Raw genomic sequence first — 6325 nt, forward strand, 5'->3', positions numbered from 1 at the left:
ATTTCTTTGAAAAGTTTCGGCAAATATTTTTTATACTTAGAGCAAACGGATTCTAATGATTTTTATATTAAATTAAAGAGCACTCTTTTGTCTACAAGCAGAGTATCTTTTCGCGTTATAAAACAATCTGCAAAGGTTCAAAAATTGGCAAAGAAAAATTAGCGGATTAGGCATTGTCCACAATGCCTAATACCAGGCATTGTTCACATTACCGGCCTAGGTTCCAAACCTCCCCCGGCAATGCTAGCAATGCCTGGCTTTAGGCATTGTGAACAATGCCTGATCCGCTAATTTTTCTTTGCCAATTTTTAAACCTTTGCGAATTGATTTATAACTTAAATTAGTATTCTACGTGTAGATAAAAGAGTGTACTTTAATTTAATATGAGTTTCAATAAAATCTATTCACTTTTAGTATAGAAAATATTTGCCGAAACTTTTTAAAGAAATGGCAAAGTAGGAAAAATTTACAGCATCGCATTCTTTGCCATTTTATGAACGTTTTTAGATTATTTTATAACTCGATATGTTATTCTACGCGTAGATAAAAGAATGTACTTTAATTTAATATAAGTTTCATTAAAATCTATTCACTTTTAGTATAAAAAATATTTGCCAGAACTTTTTAAAGAAATTGCAAAGATGCACAATTTACAGCATTGCATTCTCTGACATTTTATGAACTTTTGCGTATCGATTTATAACTCAATGAGGTATTCTACGCGTAGACAAAAGAGTGTACTTTAATTTAATATAAAAATCATTAAAATCCATTTGAAAAAAGTATAAAAAATATTTACCGAAACTTTCCAAAGAAATTGTAAAGATGCACAATTTACAGCATTGCATTCTCTGACATTTTTTAAACCTTTGCAGATTGATTTATAACTCAAAAAAGTATTCTACGCGTACAGAAAAGTGTGTACTTTAATTTAATATAAGTTTTATTAAAACCTATTCACTTTTAGTATAAAAAATATTTACCAAAACTTTTCAAAGAAATAGCAAAGTTATACAATTTATAGCATTGCAATTTCTGATACTTCTTTGAAAAGTTTTGGGGGGGGGGGGTAGGGGTTGCGTATCGCTGTTTTTTTTTTCAACGTTGTCTAAATAGTAATTTGATATTCTATAGAATATCAAAGTATTATGTTCAATGCTTAGGAAAAACTGTAAGAATTCTTCTGTTTCCGACTTCATCGGAAGGTTCTTTGCATTGATAAGAATGCCGAGGAATTACCAGCAATTGCGGATTTCTGGCTATGACAGTAACATATATATGAAGAGTTACACAATATTAGTTAAAAAAAAAAGAAGAAGAAAAAAAACTGATGTGTTTGCTTATGTAGGCACGTAAGAAGTTATACTTCTTTAGTGTACCAAAACGAACATAACCTCAATAACATCAAAAATAACTTCAATTATCTCGCGTATCAATATAATACTTTACATTTGTCTAAAATACGATAATATGATAAAATAAAATGAAGATATTAAATACCGTTGATAAAGGTTTTAATTAATATGTACAATCTAATGAATTTATTTACGAATTACTTCATGCCGTAAATTTGAAATCACTTTGCCAGCGCATCGTAAATATCGACAACTTCGTAGTGTCGATTTTTCGGTTGCATCTAACTTCACTTTCCAAAATGCGCCAAAACACGCGGCATGGGGACGTACGCGGGGATGGTGATTTCCCTTATTTTGTATTTTCTTGTTGATTTTTTTTTATCGTAACCCTTTTAACAAAAGTCACGGATAATAATGTCAGATTGTATGAAATACTATGTCATGTAAATTGATAGATGGATAATATTAAATATCATTTAAACAATATATATATGAAGCGTTACAATATTGGTTACACACTCGTTTATCTACGTAAATATATATTCTTGGTAAGTATACCCAGGGTTATATTTGCATACATATGTATTATACGTGTATAAATATATATATATATATGTATATGTATATGTATATATTTGATGCAGATTTATATGAGAAAATCGGTAAGAACGCAAACGAGAAACTGCTTAAACTTTCGTATTGTTAGATGTTCCGATTGTACCTACGCATAGAATTCTACCAAGTTACTCTCTCGATCCTCTGGGTAATTAGTAGTCTAGATACGCCTGTTTGACCTCGCCAACTAGACCAATTTAGGGTTACTTAGACAAGTAATTCCGCGAGAGTTCTGAGTAGAAAGCGGATAAGGAGAAATAGAGAGAGAGAGAGAGAGACTAAAGCAGAAACGTTAACTATCTGGCAAACGTTTGAAAGTGTACCCTGTAAATATAATTTGTACATATTACATACGTTCCTACCTATGTAATATTACGATCTACGACCATTTTCAAAATCTACGTACTATATATATGTATATATGTATATGTATATGTATATATGTATATCTGACTTCGTGCTTACGGTTGGATTAATTCTCGATACATGATTTAAATCTTTTTGAAATTTAGAATTTGTCGGAATTCTCGATCCGAATAATAATAATAATAAAAAAAAAATAGGTATTAAAAAAAGCATGGCTTTTCCGCCCGAAGCGACATCGGCAAAAACCGATTTGTCGAACGAAAAGCGAATGAATGATCTCTAGCTAGCTTGATAAAAAAAATAAAATAAAATAAAAGTAAAAAAAAAAAAGGAGAAAAAGATAGGAAGAGAGAGAGTGTGTCGGGGAGAAAAAAATAAAAGAAATAATATGATTTGAATAATAATAAAAATGGTCAGACTTGTATGATAAAATCATTTTCGTTTCGTTAGAAAATCTAACCATAAGATAAATCCAAGTTAGAAAATATTGTAGAATCGACGATAGACGAGGAACGGTTCGTTAAGATCAAATGACATGGTCGGTTAAATTCGTCTTATTCCAGTAGAAGCAAATACACCCATCGTGGATTGGTCGTTGGATTGTAAAAGACAAGAGTAATAGCTTAGGAATTTGAAGAGGAATAATATCTCTACATTGTATATGTGAGAAGATAGTGATGGTGGTGTTGATGGTGATGGTGGTGGTGGTGCATTGTAGTCGTCGTGATGCTCGAATGACGGTTAGCGGAATCATGTGTACGTCATGTTCCCGTTTCTTCTTTCGTACTTCCTTCTTCCATTTCTTGGACGGCAAGTTCATAGCTTAAACGGAAGTAAAAAGTCAATGTAATGGCGCTCGAAAAAGAGATACAGAGAGGAGGATGCATACGTTGGTGGTGGTGTGTGTGACGTCACGAGAATGAAAAAGAATCATCAAGTCAAAGCAACGGCCACGAAATCTTATGTTATAGACTACATTCATGGAAAAGAAAAGGATAGAAGAGAAATAAGAAAGAAATAAAAGAAAAGAAAAGAGGGATCTCTGGTTGGAAGTTTAGGCTTGGTCGGCAATGTGTATATGCATTCGCCATAGCACGATATATAGATGTAAAGAAAGAAAGAGAGAGAGAGAGAGAGAGAGAGAGAGAAGGAATAGGTGGGGTGGTGACGTCACACTTACACGGCGGCCGCAGCGAGGAAGACGGAATGATAGAGAAAGAAAGAGATATAGATAGAGGAATTGGATGGGTGGGGGAAGCCAGGAAGAGTGAGAGAGATAGATAGAGAGTTTAGCAACGAGGTTTTCCGAACAACGACGGAAGGGACCGAATGCGATGGATAGTTGTGCGTCGGAGTGGTGCGGAGTGGCCCGGAGAGGGGGCACTTGGAGCACGCCGAAGACTCGTTTGGGGGGCGCATGGTGGGGGTTGACGGGGGTCCAGGCATGGAGAGGGCGCAGTTCCGCGCTATCCTCCGTATCGTTGACACGTCCGAGTAGAAAGAGTGCCACGCTGCCGACTTACCTCGAGTTTCCATAACTTTTTTTCTTATTCTTATTATTCTTATTATACTTATTATACTTATTCAACGCGTTATAATATTACATCTCATTAATTATTTTTCCCTAATCTTAATTAATCTCTTATATATAACTTTGATACGATTTAATCATCCATTTTGGATTATAAATCGTACCGATCTTAAATCTGTCGATCAATGAACACGCGCATTTTTTCGAACGACTTACCAACGTTTAGAAAGTAAATAATCAAAGTGAGATAGATAGAGAGTAAGGGAGAGATAAAGGGACGCGGATCTACGTAAGCGAATTAAGAATTTGTCGTTTTGATTTTCTTCCCCCCCCCCTCTACCCCTGTCAAAAAAGGGAATTTCTTTCTTCTTCTTTTTTTTCTTTCCCCATTTTCTTTTCGTCCTTTTTATACCTGATTTAGTTGTTTCTTTGACATTTACATCCGTACACTTTCCTTTTCCCATTTTTTTATTCGTTCTCCTTTGAGTATCGTTAATTTCGGTTCCGATAAAATCAATCAATCAATTAATTAATTAATCAATCAATCAATCAATCAATCAATCGATCGTTCGTTCGTTCGATCGATCGATCGATCTCGCGAGTGAGTTTTATTTATTTTTTTGTTTGTTTATTCTGTTGAGTGTTCCTCATACTCTGTTTGTGTTTAAAGAGAAATAAATAAATAAATAATTAAAGAGATAGATAGATTGATAGAAAGAAAGAAAGAAAGAAAGAAAGTGTTTCTCTTAAAAAGATAGTGACTTTGACGCTTGGACTATCGCCATTTTTCACAAGACGTGTGTGAGAAGATACAAGACAACGATGATGGCCGTTTCCTCTTCTTCTTCTTATTCTTCTTCTTCTTCCTCCTCCTCCTTTTTCTTCTTGTTCGCTGTCTTGGTCGTTGCGCTCGTGTTCAGCGATGGGACCATGGGTACCACGGCAAACCAGATGACGTTGGAAGCCAGGATCTACGACGACCCCGAACTATCACAGGTTACTGCCCTCACCATAATTCTTTCTTGCTTATGTGTTTTGTTTTTTTTTTGTTTCATTTGTTTTATTATTGCATTAACGATTATTAATCGATCTATCGATTATTATTATTATTATTATTATTTTATATTCTATTATTGCGTTAATGTGCAATATACGCAACCGTGATGACAAATTTTATTTTCGTTGCATTCAATAATTAATTATGCTAATACAATCAAACGTTTTTACAAATGTTAATAAAAAACGACCATTTTACCAATCTTTTTTTTTACTTTTTTTTTTTTTTTGATATCACATCATAAATCGCGATGCAATTTGATAGTTTATAACTTGACTTTACTTACTACGAAACAGTTGCAAATTGAAGGTACGTTCAGGTTCAAGGACATCGTCGCGTGTGCCCTTTCGCAAATGTTACTCTCTCTCTCTCTTTCTCTCTCTCTCTTTCTCTCTTTCAAGTTGCTTTAAAGAAGGAACGAATCGTCGTCCTTCTCATTTTTCTCTGCTTCTCCAAGAATTCCAGAACAAATCCGAGCAGCAGACGGGCGTCAGAAAGAGAAAGAAAGAGAGTTAGAGAAAGAGAGAAAGAGAGAGAGAGAGAGAGAGAGAGAGAGTTAGAGACAAAGTGAGACAGAGATAGACAGAGACAAAGAAGCCACTAATGGCGGCATTTTTAAACTCGTCGTGTTCTATTTCACTCTGTTACGATTCTTTTTCTCGTTGACTTTTTCGCTTCCGTTGAGTTGTTACAGGGGCGTGGGGGGGGGGGGGTGAAGGGGAAAAGGATCGATCATTATTTCTCGTCGAGTTAACAAAAAAAACAACAAACAAAATAAATCTGTCGATATTCTTTATAGATAAAATATACAATAATGTATATATAAAAAAAAAAAAATAAAAAATGAAGAAAAATTAAATAAGTAAGGTAGTAATAAATGAAAAAAAAAATTAAACGTAGTTAAAATGTCATTCATTCATTCGTTCGTTCGTTTGTTCGTTTGTTCGTTCGATTTCGAGAGAATTTCGTGGAATTCGTTTGACTACTACTTTTTTCCTTGATCCTTTTTTTTTTCTTTTTTCCCCCCTCGAAGAAATGTGTCGTCTGTCGCAGCAGAGATGCATACTACATATATATATATATATATATAAATGCATATACATAAGTTCGTTATGTGTCCACCACGCCCACGCAGTTACTTTTTCCTTCTTCTTTAATACTTGCCGTTCGGTTTAGTTTCCTTGAAAAATGACACGAATTCCGTTATACAATTTCTATCGTAAAAAGATATAATGTCCATGCAGAAGTATCGACTGTATTCCTTGCTACGAATTTTTTTCCTAAACCCCTCCCCCTCCCCCACCCCCTGTGGCCCCGTTGTTTCCTTATTTTAATTCATTTTCTTTTTTTTTTTCTTTTAATTTTTTATTCTTCTTTTTATTATTTTGTCGCGTTATTTTT

The 6325-nt window shown here is 34.2% G+C and overlaps 1 long non-coding RNA gene across 1 annotated transcript; it reads left to right on the forward strand.

The window, feature by feature from the left end:
- Positions 1–3773: 3773 nt before the first annotated feature.
- LOC106786233 lies at positions 3774–4865 on the forward strand. Its single transcript, XR_001381632.1, has 2 exons — positions 3774–4156; positions 4509–4865. It is a non-coding gene; the product is annotated as an uncharacterized LOC106786233 (long non-coding RNA).
- The last annotated feature ends 1460 nt before the right edge of the window (positions 4866–6325 follow it).

The sequence above is a fragment of the Polistes canadensis genome, unplaced genomic scaffold (assembly GCF_001313835.1).
Source record: "Polistes canadensis isolate GaletaPanama2010 unplaced genomic scaffold, ASM131383v1 scaffold_69, whole genome shotgun sequence".
Lineage (NCBI taxonomy): Eukaryota > Metazoa > Arthropoda > Insecta > Hymenoptera > Vespidae > Polistes > Polistes canadensis.